At 41.0% G+C, this 24178-nt stretch overlaps 1 long non-coding RNA gene across 4 annotated transcripts in view; it reads right to left on the bottom strand.

The window, feature by feature from the left end:
- The window catches only part of LOC116578551, an 88304-nt gene that overhangs the window by 55799 nt on the left and 8327 nt on the right, over positions 1 to 24178 (bottom strand). For 2 of the 4 annotated variants that reach the window (XR_004280932.1, XR_004280930.1), the window contains exons 2-3: positions 23410 to 23532; positions 15144 to 15297 (exon numbers count right to left, since the gene is read on the bottom strand). This is a non-coding gene — a long non-coding RNA (uncharacterized LOC116578551). The other 2 variants (XR_004280931.1, XR_004280933.1) reach the window with 2 other exon arrangements.

Genomic DNA, 24178 nt, shown 5'->3' with positions numbered 1-24178 from the left:
AGTGTGAAATCATATGGTATCTGTCTTTCTCTGACTGACTTATTTCACTTAGCACAATACACATGAGCTCCATTCATGTCATTGCAAATGGCAAGATTTCATTCTTTTTACTGGTGAGTAATATTCCATTCCACATCTTCTTTATCCATTCATCAGTCAATGGACATTTGGTCTCTTTCCATAATTTGGCTATTGTTGATAATGCTGCTATAAACATGGGGGAACATGTACCCATTCAAATCAGTAATTGTGTATCCTTTGGATAAATGCCAAATAGTGCAATTGCTGGGTCATGGGATAGTTCTATTTTTAACTTTCTGAGGAACCTCCAAACCGTTTTTCACAGTGGCTGCACCAGTTTGCGTTCCTGCCAACAGTGTTAAGAGGGTTCCCTTTTCTTCACATCCTTGCCAACATCTGTTGTTTCCTGTGTTGTTAATGTCAGCCATTCTGACAGGTGTGAGGCAGTATCTCATCATGGTTTTGATTGTATATCCCTGGTGATGAATGATGCTGGGCATCTTTTAATGTGTCTGTTGGCCATCTGGATGTCTTCTCTATAAAAACTGTCTATTCGTGTCTTCTGCCCATCTCTTAACTGGATTATTTGGGGGTTTTTTGGGTGTTGAGTTGATGAGTTCTTTATAGATTTTGGATACTAACTCTTTATCAGATATGTTATTTGTAAATATCTTCTCCCATGCCATAGGCTGGCTTTTAGTTTTGTTGGTTGTTTCCTTTGCTGTGTAGAATCTTTTTATGTTGATGAAGTCCCAATAGTTCATTTTTGGTTTTGTTTCCCTTGTCTCTGGCAACATGTCTAGTAAGAAGTTGTTATGGCCGAGGTCAAATAAGTTGCTGTCTGTGCTCTCCTCTAGGATTTTTACTGTTTCCTGTCTCATATTTAGGTCTTTCATCCATTTTGAATTTATTATTTTTTTAAAAGATTTTATTTATTTAACTAACAGAGAGATAGAGAGAGAGCACAAGCAGGGGAGCAGCAAACAGAGAGAGAGAGAGAGAGAAGCAGGCTCCCCGCTGAGCAGGGAGCCTAATGTGGGGCTTGATCCCAGGACTCCAGGATCATGACCTGAGCAGAAGGCAGACGCTTAACCGACTGAGCCACCCAGGCACCCATGAATTTATTTTTTTGTATGGTGCAAGAAAGTGGTCCAATTTCATTTTTTTCATTTTATTTATTTATTTGAGAGACAGAGAGAGTGAGCAAGAGAGAGCATGAGCAGGCAGAGGAAGATGGTGAGGGAGAAGCAGGCTCCCCACTGAGAAGGGAGTCCAAAGCAGGGCTCTATCCTAGGACCCTGGGATCATGATCTGAGATGAAGGCAGACACTTAACCCACTGAGCCACCCAGGTGCCCTGAGTGATGATCTTAAGCAGGTTCTGTGCCCAGCAGGGAGCCCCATGTGGGACTTGATCTAATAACCCTGAGGACATGACCTGAGTGGAAATCAAGAGTCAGATGTGGGGTGCCTAGATGGCTCATTAAAAAAAAGTAATAATAAATAAATAAACATACCCAAATAGAAACACTTCTATCCCCAATAGAAGTATATTTATTCTCTAATTGTGCTCTTCCAATTATTGGGAGCTCTCATAGTCACAGATAACATATTATTTTGGCTCCCCGATGCCCACTTTGGTTTCCAACTCAAATTCTCTATGCTTTGCTACTTTGCCACCTTTAATCTACAAGAAAATTCCAATGAAATAGTCATCTTGGGGCGCCTGGGTGGCTCAGTGGGTTAAGCCTCTGCCTTCGGCTCGCGTCATGATCTCAGGGTACTGGGATCAAGGCCTGCATCGGGCTCTCTGCTCAATGGGGAGCCTGCTTTCCTTCCTCTCTCTGTCTGCCTCTCTGCCTACTTGTGATCTCTCTCTCTGTCAAATGAATAAATAAAAGAAAATAAAGTAAAAAAAGAAATAGTCATCTTGTTGCACCAGAGTCAGTCCTATCCTGATACCAGCAATAAAATGATTACACTTTTTTTTTTTGAAGATTTCTATTTATTTATTTGACAGAGAGAGACACAACAAGAGAGGGAACACAAGCAGGGGGGAGGGGGAGGGAGGGAGAAGCAGGCTTCCTGCAGAGCAGCGAGCCGGATGCCGGGCTCAATCCCAGGATCATGACCTGAACGGGATCATGACCTGAACGGAAGGCAGATGCTTAACCGACTGAGTCACCCAAGCGCCCTGATCACACTTTGTTAATGAATGTGATTTTAGTGTCCATGTTCTAACTTACTCTGCTTTTTCAGTACATGTCTTCTGGCCTTCTGGAAACATCAGAGGGTAAAAATGTTCTATTATTTATTTATTTATTTATTTATTTTTTAAAGATTTATTTATTTATTTATTTGACAGAGAGAGATCACAAGTAGGCAGAGAGGCAGGCAGAGAGAGAGAGAGGAGGAAGCAGGCTCCCTGCCGAGCAGAGAGCCCAATGCGGGACTCGATCCCAGGACCCTGAGATTATGACCTGAGCCGAAGGCAGCGGCTTTACCCACTGAGCCACCCAGGCGCCCCTGTTCTATTTTTTAAATCTAAAAATTATAGATACATGTAGAGGAAAATAATGGTTCTTTCATTCCTCATCCAATTCCACATCGCAAAGATGACAACTGTCCATCATGTGCTCAGAATATTTTCAAGTATAAACAAATCATTCTGTTTTTATCACAAATGATATCAGACTATTTATATTGTTCCATAGCTTCCTTTTCTCATTTTGCAATCTATTCTGTGTTGTTTAATCATCCAAAAATATTCTATTCACAGGATATTTTGAGGCATCAGTAAAAACATAGTGAGGGCTTCAACAGTAGATTGTGGATTTTCACATTTTTGTCTTGCCACTTCCTTATCCAATTAAAACTTTCTCACAGGGGCGCCTGGGTGGCTCAGTGGGTTAAGCCGCTGCCTTGGCTCAGGTCATGATCTCAGGGTCCTGGGATCAAGTCCCGCATCGGGCTCTCTGCTCGGCAGGGAGCCTGCTTCCTCCTCTCTCTCTCTGCCTGCCTCTCTGCCTACTTGTGATCTCTCTCTGTCAAATAAATAAAATAAAATCTTTAAAAAAAAAAAAACTTTCTCACAAACCAAAGATTTGATATGTATAATATCTAAATATGAGCGAAGGTAAAACAAACTTAAAATCTAGCAAATTGCTTTTGAAGAGCTCCACAGGAAAACATACAAGTTAATGACCTTTACTGTATTTTGAATTTCTGTTATCTTTCTTTTGGGTTCTTGAAATGAATTATTAGTACTAATTCCTGAAAAATCCCTGAACAACAGAAGTCCTGTAGCCTCACAAGTACCCTATTTCCATCTGGGGTTGATTGCTTCTTCTTGTAGGAACTTCTTTGTTCTACGTTCTTCCTTTTGCATTCCATTTGAAATGTTGTTTATATTTTACTACCTGACCTACACTCCCCTATGCAACTGGTATTTGGTTTAGGGTAAAGTCTGAGATTCTGCCAGTCTTTGTAGAAATAACTTCTATGGGGCGCCTGGCTGGCTCAGTCAGTTGAGCTTGCAATTCTTGATCTTGGAGTTGTGGGTTCGAACCCCATGTTGGGTGTAGAGATTACTTAAAAATAAAATCTTAGAAAAAGAAAAAAACAACTTCTATGATATCTCTGACATATAGTCACTCAGATTCTAAGTGGAAATGTTAGTATGTACTCTATGAGCAAAATCTCAAGGACTGGAAGAGTAGTCCCAAGAACTGTACTGTAGGAAGATCTGCACTGTGTTCCTACTTCATCAGGGTTAAAAGACTTATCCAATCAGAGAAAGACAATTATCATATGATCTCATGGTATGAGGCATTTGAGAAACAAGACAGAGGATCATAAGGGAAGGGAGGGAAAAATGAAAGAAGATGAAACCACAGTGGGAGAAAAACCATAAGAGACTCTTAATCTTAGGAAACAAACTGAAGGTTGCTGAAGGGGAGGAGGGTGGGAGGGATGGGGTGGCTGGGTGATGGACACTGGGGAGAGTACGTGCGATGGGGAGTGCTGTGAACTGTGTAAGACTGATGAATCACAGACCTGTACCCCGGAAACAAATAATACATTATATGTTAATGAAAAAAGATTAAGAGACTTATGAAACATAACAGCTAGATGCATCATTCTGGATTAAATTCTGGTTTTGATAAGCCAGCTGTAAAGACCATTTGGAGATTGCTGAAATTTGTATACGGGTGTTAAATGAGATGAACAATTACTGAAATGAATAGGTCAAGATCATTAAATTGAAGCAGGTTATAAAGTAACAAGTATACAATCTCATTTTCATAAAAATGCATATATCTATATATCTTACCAAAGAAAAAATCTCAAAGGAATATACAGTAAGATAATCTTTGATTGTGTTAGTATGTTTTTGTATTTTCTACAATGCTCACAAACTGATTTTATAATACTAAAAGCTAATTTTTTGTTTGGAAATAAAAACTACAGTTTTAGAAAAATAGAAATTTGAATTAAGCTCATTATAAAGATAGTATTTCAAACCGGTTGGAAAATGGGATTATACATAGGGTATGTGACACCTGCTAAATCACCTGGGAAATAAAAAATAAGAATCCCTGCCACATATGTTATTACAAAACAAAATCAAAATGAAGTAAAGATTTAAGTTTCAGAATGAAACCATAAAAAGTTTTTTTATAAAAATAGGCTAAATTGGGGCCCCTGGGTGGCTCAGTCAGTTAAGCGTCTGCCTTTGGCTCAAGTCCTGATCCCAGGTCCACATCAGGCTCCCTGCTCGGTGGGGAGTCTGCTTCGTCCTCTTCCTCTACCCCTCCCCCCAACCCTACTTATGCTTTCTCTCAAATAAATGAAATCTTTAAAAAAATAGGCTAAAATAATGTTATATTGTAAAAGTCTTTCCTAAAAACAAAATCCAAAACCAAAGAAGGAAAATATATATACATTTGACTACATAAAAAAATGAAACCTTCTGGATGTATGATATATTAATTATACCCCAACGAGCTGTTGAAAATTTGGACCATATATCCAAAAGTACTCTAAAATCAAAAGAACTGGGAAAAATATTTGCAGCACATAGGATAGTTAAAGGATTAAGTTCTTTTTTTTTTTTTTTTCTTTCGTTGGCTTTAAGGATTAAGTTCTTTATCTTATGTAGAGCTCACACAAATGAAGAAAGAAAAGATGAAGAACCCAAAAGAAGTAGGGGCAAACAATATAAATAGGCAAGTTAGAGAAAAAAAAAAAAACCCAAACAATTCTGTTATTTGTTGTTGCTTTAAACCAAAAGTTTTGAGACCATCTGATCTTTAGAATTCTTTCATGGTGCTTCTCTTTCCCAGAGCCTGTGATCTTTAGTTGGTCTTTTAATTGCCTGATATCTTTGCATTTTATAGTCTGGTTAGTTCAATTAATTGGAACCAGAGTTAATGAGATACCCACATGACTTCTGACCCCCATGAGAATATGTCGCTTCTGCCTGAGAGCCGTTTCATGTCACTGAACCCAGGCAATCTGCCTCACAAATGTGTGCCATTATTCACAGGAAAACTGAGAGAAATGGTGTGGCTGGTTCATTGCAAACTATTGAGAAAACTTGAGGCACCATATCTGACTGATATTGTTAGTAAAATTATCTTTATTTTTAAATAAAGATTTTATTTATTTATTTGACAGAGAGAGACATAGCAGGAGAGGGAACACAAAGAGGGAACACAGGCAGGGGGAGCGGGAGAGGGAGAAGCAGGCTTCCCGCTGAGGAGCGAGTCCTATGCAGGGCTGGATCACAGGACCCTGGGATCATGACCAGAGCCAAAGACAGATGTTTAACCAACTGAGCCACCCAGGCGCCCCTGTAAAATTATCTCCAAAATAAAAGGCAACAACATTATCAGCCTTGGAGTGATTTTTTTACTTGATGTGCATATTCCATTTTCTTTAGTTAATACACACCTGTGGAGTGTCTAATGAGTAGAAAACTCTGTGGTTGGGCCCTACCATCAGGAAAATCATAGAGAAAGGACTTAGACTAAAAGCCTACTGGTTCAAGGACAGTTGCTAACTTGGCATCTTATATTCAGTTACTACCCTAATAATAATCTATAAATTTTGTAAAAGTTGCTAAGGAACAGCTGATATTTCTATGGTAAAATACGCCTTCAATCAAAACTAAGCATCTTCTATGGACCAGGTCCTGTCCTGGATATTGCAGATTTAATAAGGAATAAGATACAGTCCCTACTCTCGAGAGAGATTGGTGGGAATGTAATTGAGGCACAGGGGTACAAAAGCACCTGGCTCCCAGGATCCCAAACAGATCAGGTGCGGCCCACTCACCACTGACAAAAGCCAAAGGCCCAGAAACAAGTGGCAGTGAGACAAGAAAGGAATTCATTTCAATGAGGCCAATATAGGGAAGACAGAGGACTAGTGTCTCAAAGACTGTCTCTAAAGTGTCAAAAATACTTCTGGGTTTATAGAAGGAAAATGTGAGACCAAAGGCCAGTAGGTAAAAGCAGGTGGGCAGTAAAGGTCAGGTCGTCATTGTCTTGGGCTCAGTCATGCAGGGGTCTTGCTGTTTCAGGCAATCCTTATTGCCTGAGAGGATTTCAGTTCCAATCATGAGATGCTTTGCCAGCAAAGTCTTTTGCCTGAGTTTAGAGATAAGCTAGAAAGAAGAACTTAATCAATTAGAAAAGTATAGACTGAGGTAAAAATGGAGGTAGTAGAAGTCGTCTTTCAGGAACTTGTAACTTATAAGGCATTTCTCTATGTATTTCCTTCCGTGATTCTTACAGAAGTTCTGTGAAGGAGTCATGAAAGACAGAAGCTCAGAGTTCCAAGAATTGCCCATGGTTGACAATCAAGTAAATCCCAGAGTATTCAAACAGGTTTTCTGATGGCAAAAAATCTCATGATCTATACAAAGATTAATATTTAGTATCTGAACTTGGAGGGAACCTGGAGATCTGACTTATGTCTCTCTATTTCTTTTCTTTTTTTATAGTAGGCAAAAGGAAATTTTCATTCTTCACCCGTAATGCATTGGTACTTAATATTTTGGAGAACCATTCATGTTCTGGCTATTTATCTCTTGAGACCACTTAGGCAATAATCTTTAAAAGATCTTAAATGATAACGTAACAACTCCAAAGTGCTCTTGTTGGAATTTTTGTTTTTGTCATAAAACTAAGTAATTTCCAGTACAGCAGAGATTTCTTAGATTTTTCTTCTTCGTCTGCAATGTGTAGTGTAGTTACATGAATTCCACTTTCTCTTCGGCTGTTAAAGTCATGTACAAAAATCTTTCATTACACTGAGATTCTGTTGTGAATGAAGCTCGTCTTACTCACCTCTGCTCTTACTCTCTTTCCCAACTTGGTGAAATGCATCTGAAGTACACGACAGATCCTCATTAAAACTTCACGTTGAAAAGAGCAAGAAAAGAGAAACTGAGTCATGAAAATTTGGGGATGGATAACAGCAACATTCTTCAGAGTTCATATTTCAGATAATTTAATCTCATATTTGCAATTAGAAAAATCAGCTGGGAGCCCTATGAACTTCTTTCAGTATTTAGTGAATGAAGGTAACATAAATTTCTTTGTGTAAATAAGAGCATTCTGGTTTGGGGTTTGTTTTGTTTGGGTCAGCATTTTCTTCTGTAATCAGCAGTCTGAAAAACAACGGAAGGGGAAAAAAGCTTTGACTGCAGAAGATGTGATCTGGAGGTTGAGCAAGGTTGTAAACACTGACTCTGCTCTTACTGTCTGATGTTGGCCAACCTGAAAGAGGACGTCAACTAGCTCCATTTTGACCGCAAACTCTTTAATTGATAAAGTTCTTCTTTCCAGCTTATCTCCAAACTCAGGCAAAAGATCTTGCAGGCAAAGCATCCCTTACCCCCTCAAGCAGTAAGGACTGCCCCAATCCAGCAATATCTCGACTGTGATTGACCCCAAGACAATGATGACTTGACCTTCACTGCCCACGTGCATATACCCACTGACCTTTGTCCCATATTTTCCTTCTCTAAACCTGGAGGTATTTTTGGCACTTTAGAGACAGTCTTAGAGATTCTAGTAAATTCCCTTCTTGTTTCACTACTGCCTGTCTCTTTGCTTTGGATTTTTGTCAGTGGTGAGTGGCCGTCTATTTGGGATCCCGGAAGCCAGGTGCTCTTGCACCCCTGTGTCCTGGCTACAGTACCCAAAATTGTGTTCAATACCACACACTGAGGAAAACATGAAATGTAGTATATATATATAGCTTTCTTCTTAAGCGTGAACAGAGAGTTTATTATAATGCATTCACTCAACAAACATTTGAGCATTCACATTGTAGAGAGTCTAGGGACACAGTAGCAAAAAACACACACAAGGTCTCTGACCTGAAAACCCATTTTGAAAATGTTAATCCAAATGTGTGCAGGTTGATTGAATCCCTATTTTGTATTATTGAACTCTAAGCAACCTTTTCTCTTTCACTAACTCGCCATGAAAAAAAAACAATGTAAGAGCAGAAAACATGAATATCATCTGATTCTAGTTGACTAAAGGGATTAGGATCCCTTTTCTTTCTTGGAAAAAGGATCACTCTCTACTGCCTAGAAAGAAGGAATGCCAAGTACTACAGGTAAAAGCTATATACATGCAACATGAACCAGTTTTGTTTTTGTGCTTTTCCATTTCCAAGATGTGCCCTCAACTGCATTTTGGAAATATAAGTTCCTTCAACTGTTATTCTTTTTTTTTTCTTTTTAAAATTTATTTATTCATGAGAGACAGAGAGAGGCAGAGGCGGTTTCCCCTGCAGAACAGGGATCCTGATGTGGGACTTGATCCCAGGATCATGGGATCATGACCTGAGCCAAAGGTGGATGCCCAACCACTGAGCCACCCAGGTGCCCTCAACTGTTATTTCTATCTTTTATACTTCTGTGTGACATCAAGCAGAGAGTTGGAAAACTTTGGGAAGGACCAGACAGTAAATATTTCAGACTTCTCAGGCTATAGGGTCCCTGTCACAACTACTCAAGGCAGTTGTTAAAATGCAAAAGCAATCACGGATTCTACCTAAATGGATAAATGGGGCTGTGTTCCAATAAAAATTTACTTATGGGGGCACCTAGTTGGCTCAGTGGGTTAACCCTCTGCCTTCGGCTCAGGTCATGATCTCCAGGGAGTCTGCTTCCCCCTCTCTCTCTGCCTGCCTCTCTGCCTACTTGGGATCTCTCTGTCAAATAAATAAATAAAATCTTTTAAAAAATTTATTTATGGACACTGAAATGTACATTTCACATAATTTTCACACATCACAAGATATTATTCTTATTTTTTATTTTTTTCCCAACCATCTAAAAATGTAAAAACCATTCTTAGATTGTGGGCCATATAAAAGGTGAAATTTGGCGCATGAGTCAGAGTTGGCCAAGCCTTCATAAGAAGGACTGTTTAGTTCAGTTAATGAGGACCTGCTATGCAGCCAGGTCTGTGGATTTATTCCTCACATGAATGATTACATCAGCTTTGCACTGGTGAACCTCTGTAATTTCAAGTTCCACCCTCAATTCCAGACAGTGGCTGGAAGACACAGGCCATTAGTTGTCACCAGTAGAAGCCAGTGAAAAATGCCACTTCCTCATGCTTTCATTTCTAGCAAAGCATTATTCACACTTTTTCTGTCACTTGAAAATTTCTGAATTCCACTTCCTCAAAGTAAGGTGACACAAATCGTTGCATGTTCTTGCCCTCTTATTAAGGCAGGAAAGGCAGAAATCTATTTTGTCACGTAGAAAAACTGACTCGTAAGCATTTTGGATAATTTTCTGAGAAAGCGAAACAGCTATGTTGGGCATATTTAGTATTAATTTCGAACTTTTTATTGACCAGGATCATTTCATTCTGTGAATGAAGAAATTCCCTTAGGAATTCCCTAAGCCACTCCCTTAGGTTTGCTCTCGTATTGGGAAATAAGAATATTTTTGCTTCCTGTTTAGGTCATTTCTAAGCACTCTGTACGACTTAGAGCTCTATTTACCTTAACTAAGCATTTCGGATAGCTTTGTGCTATGTTCTTATGAAAAAGCATTAGTTTTCCTGACCTAGATTCCCTTGCCTCTTTCACATCTCTTAATTCTCTGCTTTTGAAATGGCTTTGTTTTTTTGAGGTGAAGCCACTGGCATTTGTAAAGGGGCATTTGTAAATGGGGCATTTGTAAAGTGTATAGAGCCTTTGGGGAAGATTTATAAACAAAGCCAATCTTTGTCAGTTATAATTGTAAATTGGCTTAAATTCTTCCAGTAGGAACAATTTCTTGATTACAATGTAAGTAGGTTCAAGGCTATTCCAGCAAAGCTTTGTCACAGGAGCTTTCTCTTCAACTTGATGTTACTACATTGAGGTTTGAAAGAGTGACCCCTGCTGGCTTCTTTGTGTGATCAATCATACCAAAAAGTGTGTACAGAAGACCTATCCTGCTCAAGTCTGAAAACCTGGAATCATGCTTGATACTCTTTTTCTTGTACCTCAATCCCATCCAAGAATGCTGTCATGTCTACATTCAAAACACATCCAAAATCAGATCCCTCCTTATTTCTTCGTACAGTGCCACAACCCTGACCCAGCTCTCTCCTGGATTACTGCAAAAGCTCTCCCTCCTTTTCCCTGTTCTGCTTCTTCCCTTGGTCTTCTTTAGTCTACTCTTTTTTTTTTTTTAAAAGATTTTATTTATTTATTTGACAGAGAGAGATCACAAGTAGGAGAGAGGAAGGGAAGAGATCACAGAGAGAGGAAGGGATGCAGGCTCCCTGTTGAGCAGAGAGCCCGATGCGGGACTCGATCCCAGGACCTGAGATCATGGCCTGAGCCGAAGGCAGCGGCTTAACCACCTGAGCCACCCAGGCCCCCCTTTAGTCTACTCTTAACAAAGCAGCCAAAGTGGTCCAGTTAAAAACTCAAGTTAGATCACATCTGTTCTGTTTTAAAAACCCTCCAATGGGGAGGCCTCTGTGGCTCAGTTGATTGAGTTTGAGTGTCTGCCTTTGGTTCAGGTCATCATCCCAGGGTCCTGGGATCGAGTCCCACATAGGGCTCTCTGCTCAACACAGCAGCTGCTCACTCACTCTCTCTCTCTGACAAATAAATAAATAAAATCTTAAAAACAAAAAACAAAAAACCTCCAATGATTTCTTCTCTATTTCAGCATAAAGCCAAAGGTCTTAAAATGGCTTACTTTAGCCTCCTCAGCCTCCATACCTCTCACCTCATCTCTTATTACTCTCTCCATTGCTTACTCCATACCAGTCACACTGACCCCTTTGCTTCCCTTGAAACCTTCTTACTGCTCTTCCAGAGACAAGGTATTCCAAGCGGTGCATACTGCTTCAGGTCTGCGCTAAAAAAATCACTTAACAAACACAAAGAATGGCTGAGATGAAAAAGACTGACACAATGAAGTGTTAGCCTGAACCACCATACACTGCCGAGAGAAGTATAAATGGGTTCAATCACTGTTCATCATTAATTACTAAAGTTAAACACATACTGACTCCATGACCTAGCAATTCCAGTCCTGGGCAGATACCCAAGAGAAATGAATGCATACCTCTAGAGACATACACAAGAACAATCACAGCAACTTTCTTCATAATAGTCCCAAATTGGAAGTAATCCAGCTATCATCAAGGGGAGAAGGGATTGGATTTGCATGGGTGGCTCAGTCACACAAGCAGCTGACTCTTGATTTTGGCTTAGGTCATGGTCTTGGGGTCTTGGGATCGAGCCCTGTGTTGGGCTTCACACCCCGTAGGGAGTCTGCTTTTCTCCCTCTCCTTCTGCCCCTCCTCCTGCTCATGTGCTCTTTCTCTTTAAAATAAATCTTAAAAAAAAAAAGAGGAAAATGGATAAATTGTGACTATAATCATGAAACGGAATACTATATAGCAATGAAGGGGAAGGCTCCCTTAACTTTAAACAGAATGGATTCATCTCACAGACATTATGCTAAGTGGAAGAAACCAGACACAAATATATACATACTTTAGGATTCTACTTTTTTTGAAGTTCAGGAATAGGTAAAATTCATCAACAGTGATAGAAGTCAGAATAGTAGCTTGCTCTTGGTGGGCGCTAACTGGGAAAGGGCACAGGGGAACCTTCTGGGATGTTGTAAATGTTGTTTCCTTGTCCTGGGCAGTGGTTATATGAGTGTGTGTAAAAATTCACCAAGTTGTGCACAGCTGTATAGTTTACATACCTTAGAGTATGTATGTTTATCTTGATAGTTAAAAAAAGAAAAATAAAGCAAACTCACTTATCTAAGACAGCCTTTTTGGGGCGCCTGGGTGGCTCAGTCATTAAGTGTTTGCCTTTGGCTCAGGTCATGGTCCCAGGGTCCTGGGATCAACCCCTGCATCGAGCTCCCAGCTCATCAGTAAGCCTGCTTCTCCCGTCCCATTCCCCCTGCCTGTGTTCCCTCTCTCACTGTGTCTCTCTCTGTCAAATAAATAAATAAAATCTTAAAAAAAAAAAAGCAAACAGCCTTTTCTACCTTCTCATATCTTTTCCCTCTTATTCTTTTTTTTTTATCCATAGCACATATCACCAGCTGACACGTTTTATATAATTAATATATTGGCTTATTTATTATCCCTCTCTCTCACCAGGATGCAAGTTCCATGAGAGGGAGGACTGGGTTTCATTTACTGCTATATCTTAGAGCTTAGAACAATGCTTGGCACATAGATCTCAATAAAGATTTGTTAAATAAATGAATTGCTATATTGTAGCTTCAGCTCTGGATGTACTCACAAATCAATTTTTGTCTGGAACAGGAGATACTCTTCTTTCCCTATAATCAGCACTATGACTAATTTACAAACTGCTTACAGATTGTGAAATGGGCTTGGGAACAAGGATGTCAATCTTTGGGTTGAGTTGCAGGTTTTATTGACAAAGACATTAGTTGGTTGACTTCTGGGCCCAAAGCTAAGAAGGCAGAAGAGTGGGGGACATTGGTTCATATTTCTCACTCTCCCAAGATTGTTGAGTTGTTCAGTATTATTTTCTCAGAAGCCAGAAAAGGAAAATAAATAAGCCATTTTCTCCCTAGGCAAAACTCTAGGCAAGTTTTTTTTTTTTAAAGGTTTTACTTATTTATTTGAGAGAAAGAAAGATAACGAGAGAAGGAATACAAGCAGGGAGAGAGGGAGAGGGAGAAGCATGCTTCCCACTGAGCAGGGAGCCTGATGTGGGGCTTGATCCCAGGACTCTGGGATCATGACCTGAGCCGAAGGCAGACGCTTAATGACTGAGCCACCCAGGCACCCCTATAGTCAAGATTTTTGACCGTGGAATCAGGTAGAAAAAATTAGTGAAGCAAAGCTTAAGAAATATGATATAATGAAAGGGGACAGGATGGAGGAGGTGGTGCCTCCAGACCTAGAATGGTGGTGTTGATTCGAAAGGTCAAATGCAGGGAGAGGATGAGGAAAGTATAACAAAAAGGTATTTGTGTTCGGGTAGAAGTATAAGAATGTAGACATGAAAAATGAAACGGGTAGAGGATTTTGAGAAGTACCAGAGCCTGAAAACAGTGATAAGTAAAAGTGTCAACCTTTCCAACTATAAGCTTAATCATAAAGGTAGGACCTGGCATGGTTGGAAATAACATTTATCAAGTACTTACTATGTGTTTAGCCTTTAACAGATTTTTCACTTAGTTCCTGCAAAAGGTATTTAGGTAGGCGTTATTAGCTTTGTTATTTTATTAGGGTCAGGCAGATGAGGTTCAAAGGGCTACAGAATTTGTTCACAGATGATGAGTGGAAGAGCTGGAATCCCTACCCAGGTCTGATTTCAGGGATAAGATCATCCTCTGAAGTAATAACTCCCTCCTCTCCATGCCCACAGTTCTTACTATTTGTGCCATTCATCATCACTTTATTATTTATTTGATTTCATCACTCCATTGCCTGTAGGTTGAGCTCCCCATGGCACACAACACCTTTCACAATCTGACGCCCCACCTTCTTTCCTGTCTACTCCCTTCCCATTCTAAGCCATCCTTGGTGAAAGAATAGTTTTTGTTGGAAGCTAGTTTTTTTTTTCTTTAAAAAATTTTTAAATTGGGGCACCTGGGTGGCTCAGTGGGTTAAAGCCTCTGCCTTTGGCTCAGGTCGTGATCCCAGGGTCCTGGGATCGAGCCCCGCATCGGGCTCTCTGCTCAGCAGGGAAACTGCTTCTCCCTTTCTCTCTCTCTGCCTGCCTCTCTGCCCTCTTGTGATCTTTGTCAAATAAATAAATAAAATGTTTAAAAAATATTCAAAAAAATTTTTTTAAAGATTTTATTTATTTATTTGACAGACAGAGATCACAAGAGGGCAGAGAGGTAGGCAGAGAGAGAGAGGAGGAAGCAGGCTCCCTGCTGAGCAGAGAGCCCGATGCGGGGCTCGATCCCAGGACCCTGAGATCACGACCTGAGCCGAAGGCAGAGGCTTTAACCCACTGAGCCACCCAGGCGCCCCCCATAAAATTTATTTTTAATAAGATTTTATTTAGGGACATCTGAGTGGCTCAGTCAGTTAAGGTTCTGCCTTTGGCTCAGGTCATGATCCCGGGGTCCCAGAATCAAGTCCCACATCAGGACTTGCTTCTCCCACTTCCCTTCCCCCTGCTTGTGCTTCCTCACACATGCACACACACACACTCTCTCTCTGACAAATAAATAGATTTAAAAACAAACAAACAAATAAATAAAAGGCATCCCAAGAGAGGAGTACACCATGTGAAGACAGAAACGCACAGAGAAAAGAGAGCTGTGTGGCTGTGGAGGTAGAGACTGGAATTATTTATCTGTAGTAGTCCCCACATTTATATCTTTTTGGGGGGGTATGTTCCAAGAACCCCTTGCATACCTGAAACCACAGATAGTATTGAACCCTATAAAAACGATTTTTTCCCTGTATAATACATACCTATAATAAAGTTTAATTTACAAATTAGGCAAGTAGAAGATGAGCCACAAAGACTAATAATCCTATAGAACAATTATAACAATGTACTGAAATAAAAGTTACATGAATGTGTCTCTCTCAAAATATCTAATGGTACTGTACTCACACTTCTCGTGGTGATGTGAGACGATACCTCGCTGACATAATAAGACGACTTTGAGGGCTGACGCAGGCATATGATGTAGTGCTGGGCAGTATGGACCTTCCCAGGATCCGTCAGGAAGATCATCTGCTTCCCGAAGGCAGTTGACCATGGATAACTAAAGCCACAGAAATTGAAACCATGGATAAGGGGTCTCATACCACTGTATAAACCAAGAAATACCAAGGATTGCCAGCAAACAACACAAGATAGAATAAAAAAGGAAGAATTTCAGAGGAATCGGGGCCCTCCTAACACCTTGGTTTTGAACTCCTTGTCTCCAGACTGTGAAGCAGTACGTTTCTTACATTTGCAGCAACCCACTTTGTGGTTATGGCAGCCCTAGGAAAGTAATACACTATTCTTGGGGGAATAATTAATATGAATAAACATATATGTTCAAGGATCCTTGTCAAAATATTTATTTATTTAATTTTATTTAAATTCAATTAATTAACAAATAGTGTATTCTTAGTTTCAGAGGTAGAGTTCAGTGATTCATCAGTTGCATATAACACAGTATTAAGGGACACCTGGGTGGTTCACTCAGTGAAGCATCTGCCTTCGGCACAGGGCATGATCCTGGGGTCCTGGGTTCCAGCCCCACACTGGGCTCCCTGCTCAGTGGGAAACCTGCTTCTCCCTCTCCCACTCCCCCTGCTTGTATTCCCTCTCTCACTGTCTCTCTCTGTCAAATAAAAAATATCTTTAAAAAACCCAACCAGGGACACCTGGGTGGCTCGGGCTCGGACACAGTATTAAGGGACACCTGGGTGGTTCACTCAGTGAAGCATCTGCCTTCGGCACAGGGCATGATCCTGGGGTCCTGGGTTCCAGCCCCACACTGGGCTCCCTGCTCAGTGGGAAACCTGCTTCTCCCTCTCCCACTCCCCCTGCTTGTATTCCCTCTCTCACTGTCTCTCTCTGTCAAATAAAAAATATCTTTAAAAAACCCAACCAGGGACACCTGGGTGGCTCGGTTAGTTGGACGGCTGCCTTCAGCTCAGGTCATGATCCCCGAGTTCCGAGATCGAGTCCCGCATCAGGCTCCCAGCTCCACGGGGAGTCTGCTTCTCTCTCTGACCTTCTCCTTACTCATGTTCTCTCTCACTGTCTCTCTCTCAAATAAATAAATAAAATCTTTAAAAAAAAAACAAACCAACCAAACAGTTACTCATTATATCACTTCCCCTCTTTAATGTCCATCAGCCAGTTACCCCAACCCCCACCTACCTCCCCTTGAATTATTTATAATTATGAAATTTAGAAGTCACCAGAATGTTTAAGCAATAGTGGGAATCATTAAATGAAATATATTTATAAGGTGCCAATAAAAATCATATTTTTGAAAATCCAGGTAAATTTTTCACAATATAATCATAAGTGAGAAAAGGCAGGACATAACACTGTATATGCCATGTCATTTAAATTTCATATTAAAAATCATAAATCATTACATATTTATAGAAAAAACTGGTAATAAACACTATTTATTTTAATATTTTACTTATTTATTGGCCAGAGAGAGAGAGCACAAGCACAAGCAGGGGGAGCCACAGAGGCAGAGGGAGAAGCAGGCTGAGCAGAGAGCCCAATGCAGGACTTGAACCCAGGATCCCAGGATCATGACCTGAGCCAAAGGCAGATGCTTAACTGAGTGAGCCACACAGGTGCCCTTTGTGGTAAATCCTTTAAAGGGCTAATAGTGGTTAGATTTTTTTTTCTATAACTTTCTACTGTTATAGCAAAGTATAGATGTTAGAAACATCAGAAGGAGACAGTATATATAAATTTGATGGTCTCGAAGATAAAGATACAAAGACAAAAAAAAGAAATTATATGTATCCAATTTTTTTTTGAAGATTTTATTTATTTATTTGACAGACAGAGATCACAAGTAGGCAGCGGAGGCAGAGAGAGAGGAGGAAGCAGGCTCCCCGCTGAGCAGAGAGCCCAAAGCGGGACTCGATCCCAGGACCCTGAGATATGACCTGAGCCGAAGGCAGAGGCTTTAACCCACTGAGCCACCCAGGTGCCCTTATGTATCCAATTTATACAATTCATTTCTCTATATAGCTGGGACTTGTTTTACCCTGGAAATACGGACTATTAGCGCAGAGGGTGGCAAAGACTTTTAGGCCCAAGCCTTTGTTTCGTAATGCAAAACCAAAGGTAGAGGCTCTGAATTGTCTTATATATTTATTTCCTTTATAGCCTATGCAGCCTAAGAGAAAGCACTTAGAAGATTCTAATGAGAACCAGAGGGTATATGTTCTCAGCTGAAATGCTCAGTTATGTTGCGGGATTACCCAAGTGCCTATGAAAACTCACAGGCCTATGGGAAGGACCAAAAGGGCCAAATGGGGACATTTACAGGAGGGGGACGGGGCGCCATAGTTGCAAGGGCTGTGGACACTCGCAGGGAAGCAAGGCCTAAGCCAACATCATGCAGCTGAAGGCTCTGCATAATTGCCAGAAATATAAGGTACATTCCTTCACTGCAAATTCTCTGAGGAGTTTTTGGCCTTTTTGTGTCTCCCCTCCCATACACAAATTTTCCTGGTTAAAGTGATCTCAAAACATACATTACCTACAGATTTGCATCGTTAGGAAGACAATTTGCCCACGAAAGCAACATAACCTAATTAAAAACTTATTCCTAGAGCTCTTGTGTGGCTCAGTTTAAGTATCTGACTCTTGATTGCAGCTCAGGTCATGATCTCGCCACGCTCAGCAGGAAGCCCCTTTCTTTGTCCCTCCCCCAATAATTCCTAATAATTCCTAATAATTAAGCTAACCTTAAAATGACTCATTGTGGGGCACCTGGGTGGCTCAGTTGGTTAAGGGTCTGCCTTCAGCTCAGGTCATGATCCCAGGGCTCTGGAATCGAGTCCCTTATTTGGCTCCCTGCTCCTCCGGGAGCCTGCTTCTCCCTCTGCCCCTCTCCAACTCGTGGGCTCTCTCGTACTCTCTCATAAATAAATAAAATCTTACCAAAAAAATGACTCATGGGATTGTAGGAAAAACGGTTGCTTTTTTTTTAATGGTCCCATTTTGCATTGTCTGTGGCATTGGAAACTGGTACAGTCTTTTAGAAACATGACACAAGTATCAAGAGCCCTAAAGGGAAAAAAAAAAAGAAAAGAAAGAAAAAAGAAAGAATAAAAGTAAATTGTCTATTTGCCATCATCTATATGATGTACTTGGCATACACGATTTCGTTTAATCATTACCACAATCCCCATAGAATCAGGGAGTTTAAGCAAATCATTCAAGTTGCACAGGTGGTAACGAACAGAACTGAGTTTTGGACCCAGGCTGCCTAGTTCCAAATTCAATATTCTTATCCATTCTGTGTTGCCATATACTGTTTACATTTTGACCTTGAAAATTGGACTCTTAGAAAGGTACCCTTAAGGAATACTTTAAAGGGGTGCCTGGGTGGCTCTGTGGGTTAAAGCCTCTGCCTTCAGCTCAGGTCATGATCCCAGGATCCTGGGATCGAGTCCCACATGGGGCTCTCTGTTTGGCAGGGAGCCTGCTTCCTCCTCTCTCTCTGTCTGTCTCTCTGCCTACTTGTGATCTCTGTCTGTCAAATAGTAAATAAAATATTTAAAGAAAAAAAAAGAAATACTTTAAAGAAAAATACTATATGGCAACATCAGAAAACAGAACAATTTGAAACAGTATAATTGTCTAACTAGAACAGCTATAGTATGGTTTACCTTCATAATGGATTATCATAGACTTTAGGAAAGGTAATGGGAACTCTAAGGATATGAAAAAATACTTCAGATACTATATTCAGTAAAAAAAAAAAAGTGGAATACAATAGCTTATATTCATTGCACAAACAAAACTATATATGTATAGGAGAGCAATCAAAAGTTTTAGATTGCAGTTGTAATAGACTGGGTGTAATTTTTTCCCTCAAAATTTAGTTGTTGTTGTTTTTTTTTAAGATTTTATTTTATTTATTTGACAGACAGAGATCACAAGTAGGCAGAGAGACAGGCAGAGAGAAAGGAGGAAGCAGGCTCCCTGCTGAGCAGAGAGCCCGATGCGGGGCTTGATCCCAGGATGCTGGGATCATGCATGACCTGAGCCAAAGGCAGAGGCCTTAACCCACTAAGCCACCCAAGCACTTCTCAAAATTTAGTTTATTATTTATTTCAGAGAGAGAGAGAGAGAAAGAACGTGTGTGTGTATGTGGGCAGAGGGGAAGGGCTGAGGGAGAGGGACAGAGAAACCTTAGCGGACTCCAAACTGAGCAAAGAGCCTGACACAATCCTGAGATCAAGACCTAAGCCAAAACCAGGAGTTGGACGCTTAGCTGACTGTGCCCCTCCAAATTTAGTTTTTAAAAAATTATCTGAAATGAAGAGTTTTATCACATAATCACCTTCTCAAAATACTGGCCCCAGTGGAGTTTCTTTCTCTACTGGCACCTCTTCTGCTCAGAACAGCTTTCCATTTATTGTCCTCTTCTGCTCAGCTCCACAGCATGAGCTCTTGCCACTCATATTCATGTGAACAAGGTTGACCCAAATAGAAATTGCACATTCCCAGAAGTCACTTGACCATTTCCTCTGTGCTGTGACAGTGTCGAGCCACACATTTTATTGAAGAATTTGTCCTCTTTTTTTTTTTTTCCACAAAACAGGGTCTCCCCACCCCTACCCTATTATAACGGTATTCCTTTGAGCATAGCTGTAGCTGTGCACCTGTACACGGCCTTGACCACAAGGCTTCTCAACCTCTGCATCCTTGGCCTCTTACTAACTAAACATAAGTAGCATCTCCTCCTAAAAGTCTGATTACTAAAGACATCTCCAGATGTTGCCAAAGGGTTTCAAGGGCTGGGGAGCAAAATCCTGTGGAGAAACACTGGACTGAAGGGATTGTCCGCGGTGGAAGGTGAGAACCTGTAGTTGGGCAGTTATGCCCTCATTTAACCACAAGAGGTCTCCCTAGACCTCATTATGGTTCTAATCTGGCAGTTACGGGGCTATGGCCACCACCAATTAGGTTAATTGTCGTGACTGGGTGGGAGGTGACGGCAAAAGGTTTACAAACAGAAGCATGAGATCAATCTCCTGTGCAGGAAAAATTCCAAACAAATTATGTAGATATTCCATAGTAAAGGACAGGAGTATGAATCCCAAAAGTGTGCTATATGCAACGACTTCCTGCCAAAGAATACAGTCTTGAAAGGGGAGTTGCCGGGGGTGGCAACGGGGTGGCTCAGTGGGTTAAAGCCTCTGCCTTGGGCTCAGGTCATGATCCCAGGGTCCTGAGATCGACCCTCGAAGCCCTGCATCAGGAGCTCTGCTCAGCGGGGAGCCTGTTTCCCCCCGACTTCTCTCTGCTGCCTCTCTGCCTACTTGTGATCTCTGTCAAATAAATGAATAAAATCTTTAAAAAATAAATAAATAAATAAAAGGGGAGTGGGGAGTAACCACAGTGGAGGAAGCTGACAAACAAGACCTCAGCCAGGTGCTGGAGGTCAACATCAACACTGATAAATCATATTGATAGTTTATGTCCCCTTGAAATGATGTGGTAAAAATGGTACTTTACCTCCACAATCTTCCTCCCCAAACCCTATAATCTCAGCCTGATCGTGAGAAAAATATTAGACAAATTCCAGTTAAGAGGCAGACTGCAAATACCTGACCAGAACTCCTCAAAGCTGTCGAGTTCATTAAAAACAAGGGAAATGGGACACCTGGGTGGCTCAGTTGGTTAGGCAGCTGCCTTCAGCTCGGGTCATGATCCCAGTGTCCGGAGATCGAGTTCCACATCGGGCTCCTTGTTCGGCAGGGAGCCTGCTTCTCCCTCTGTCTCTGCCTGCCATTCTGTCTGCCTGTGCTCGCTAGCTCTCCCTCTCTCTCTCTGACAAATAAATAAAACTTTTTAAAAAATTAAAAATAAAAAAATAAATAAAAACAAGGGAAGACTGCCCTGCTTGAGGCTCCCTGCTCAGCGGGGAGTCTGCTTCTCCCACTGCCCCTCACTCTGCTCTTAGGCTTTCTCTCTCTCAAATAAGTAAATAAAACCTTAAAAAAATTAAAAGGAATCACTTGGTGACTATAATTAGAAATGCCACCATCATGAACCAATCAGTATCAGGCAAGAAAATCAACGATTGATACCGAAGACAACTTAATAGGATAAAGGAGCGCAAATACTTAAAAACAATCTTGGAGATCATTTCTATACTAACAAGTAGGTAAATGTGGCACGATCGTGTCATGAGAATAGCAACCATTAAATCTCACTGATACCCCCTTTGAAGCGGGTTCTGTAGTCCAGTACTATATTCAGGTGAGGAAGATTGAGTCACAAAGAGATAACATAGTTGCTCAAGATCATGGAGCTAGTAAGTAGCAAAACTAAAATTCAGATTTTTACATCTGATTGTAAAGTCTTCGCCTTTGACTCCGTGTTATTTTCAGTCTATATTTGGCAGTCGAGGTTATTAACCTTCACCGTAGAGTTAAGTATTACATAATTAAAGGGGTGCTGAGCAAAAACCAGAAGTCTGGGGCCTCGGTCAGCTCAGGATATCAATTTCCTTACCAGAAAATTGTGGATACCCTTACTGGGTTATTTATTTATTTATTTAAAGATTTTATTTATTTATTTAACAGAGAGAGATCACAGGTAGGTAGACAGGCAGAGAGAGAGAGAGAGGGAAGCAGGCTCCCTGCTGAGCAGAGAGCCCAATGTTGGGATTCGATCCCAGGACCCTGAGATCATGACCTGAGCTGAAGGCAGCGGCTTAACCCACTGAGCCACCCAGGCGCCCCCCTTCACTGGGTTATTTAAAGAGTCAAATGAAAGAATATATAAGAAAATGTCTTGCAACCGGTGAAGTGTGGCATTGTATCATTAACACGTTTTTACTTTCTCAGCTTTTTGCAAACATGTCTGTGAGCTAATTGCAAAACGGGATGTGAGCAGATGATTGAAGGGAGCTTCAGAGCAGAGGCTTACAAGAGAATTGTGTCAGCTTCAAACCTTTACCTAAGATCTCAAGTCCGTGGTCTTCATCACTGACTGCACGTATCACCTGGGGACTTCCAAAGGTATCCATGCCTAGGTCCTTGGGCCCCAGACCAATTAAATTACAATGGCTGGGAGTAGGGCACAGTCAGTGCTGTGCTTAAAAGGCTCTCCTGGTGATTCTAATATGCAATGAAGACTGAGAACTGCCATTCTAATTGATCTAAAATCCAGTTCCATTGGGTCCACCATACCCTTCCCTGCATAGGCCGCTCCTTACCCCTGGAAATTGCTGGAGTTGGAATATTACCACCAGGCAATGAGGCTAAAATAAAAGTCTGGTCAGCCAAGCTGCTAGGACAGCTGATGATCTTGTCATTTGACTAAAAAAATGGAACTATTTTGGTTTTATTCAAAGAAGGAAGAGTCCAGTCATGGGAGAGAGAATCCTGCAGAGGTCGGCTAAGCGATCAGTGAGCGGTCTGCCACCATCACCGGCCAGGCTGGCAGAGAGGCTGCTCCGAAGTCCTTGCAAACTCTGCTCTGCAGGTTGGTTTATCTTGGCTATCATGCGGTCTGAGAACCTTTGTTGGGATCCTGGGCCTTGGTGCCAGGCAGACCAAAGCAACAATCAGCTTACAAATTAGCAAATCAACAGTATTCAAAACCCGAGACCATAGAAGAAAAAAAGCTGTTGAGCAAGAATAACATTAGGTATGTTAAAGGTTAATGTAATTCAGAGCTAGAAAGCCCCTTCTTTTAGAAATAGGCCCATCCAGTTTCCTAAATGTACTGCCCTTTAGGGTCTTTGGTGGAAGAGTTTAGGTTACTGCCAACCACCGCTGAGAGAGTACCGAGAAGTCATCTGGGGGAACTGAAGGTCCCTGTCATGTAGGGTCTGGGCATCATCGTCACAAATCCAGGAACTTATGATATCCTAACTCTCAGAAGTGAGCAGTCTCCTGGGAATAAACCCACATTAACCAAGCTCACAAGAAGTCCAACGCTGAATTACACAATGACCAGACATTAACACCAGATGGTACATTCTCTCCTCGTAAGAAAGACAACATTCGGAGCCACATTTGAACCATAAATTATACTTGAAAGTCAAGGATATAATTAAGAAATTAGTTGGGTGATCGTAAAAGATGGTACCATGAAGCTAGCTGGATTCACTCCATCTCTCTGTAAGTGTAACCAGTGAAGTAGAATAAAATACTTCAGACTCTGGCCAGGTACCCTCTGTATGGATCACGCTGGAGAGTCACTGACAAATTCTTGCTCTCCAGGAGTCAGTTTTTCAAACCAGAGATCTCCAAACTTCTTTTCTGGTTGTGTGTTCCTAACAGAAAAAAAAAAAATTATAATCCATTTTTCATACGATCTGCAGATAACTTTGATTTTTTTTTTGTATCATCTTCTTGTCAGACCTGACAAGAAGGTTACTGCTTTTACTGAATAATGTAGCTGACAGCTTATATTAAAGGTAATAGAAATGTCAACCCTACCATTTTACAGTTTGCTTGTGCTTTAATTATTAGTATCCTCTTTAATTTGTGGTTTCTTTGCAGGAATTTTGTTAAGCCCTTGTCCATTTCGTGAGAGTCAACTAAGGGAAAACCTGAGTACTACTGACAGAATATAATCTGTAAATCCGCTGAACAGGGCTTAGTAAACTGTAAGGTGCCACACGCTATGCGGAGAGGCAAGCAGTGAGTGAGGTACCACTGTCAACCCTCCCGTTGTAGAATTCCCATTCTTCACTGGGATACCTCAGGAATGAATGAGGCTATTCTTCAGACAACGTATAATACAGTGCATTCACTCAGAGCCTAGAATATTTTGCAGCTTTAGATGCAATAGCTATATATAGTCGTCCTTAGAACAATAGTCTTAAGTTCTAGAACAATAGTTCTAGAAATTATGCCCTAATCCTTAATTGGACAGTGGCACTCTTAAATAACTCCATCTACGAGTCCCTGGGTGAC

This window comes from Mustela erminea, chromosome 18 (genome assembly GCF_009829155.1).
Source record: "Mustela erminea isolate mMusErm1 chromosome 18, mMusErm1.Pri, whole genome shotgun sequence".
NCBI lineage: Eukaryota > Metazoa > Chordata > Mammalia > Carnivora > Mustelidae > Mustela > Mustela erminea.
This window is presented reverse-complemented; position numbering and strand designations above follow the sequence as displayed.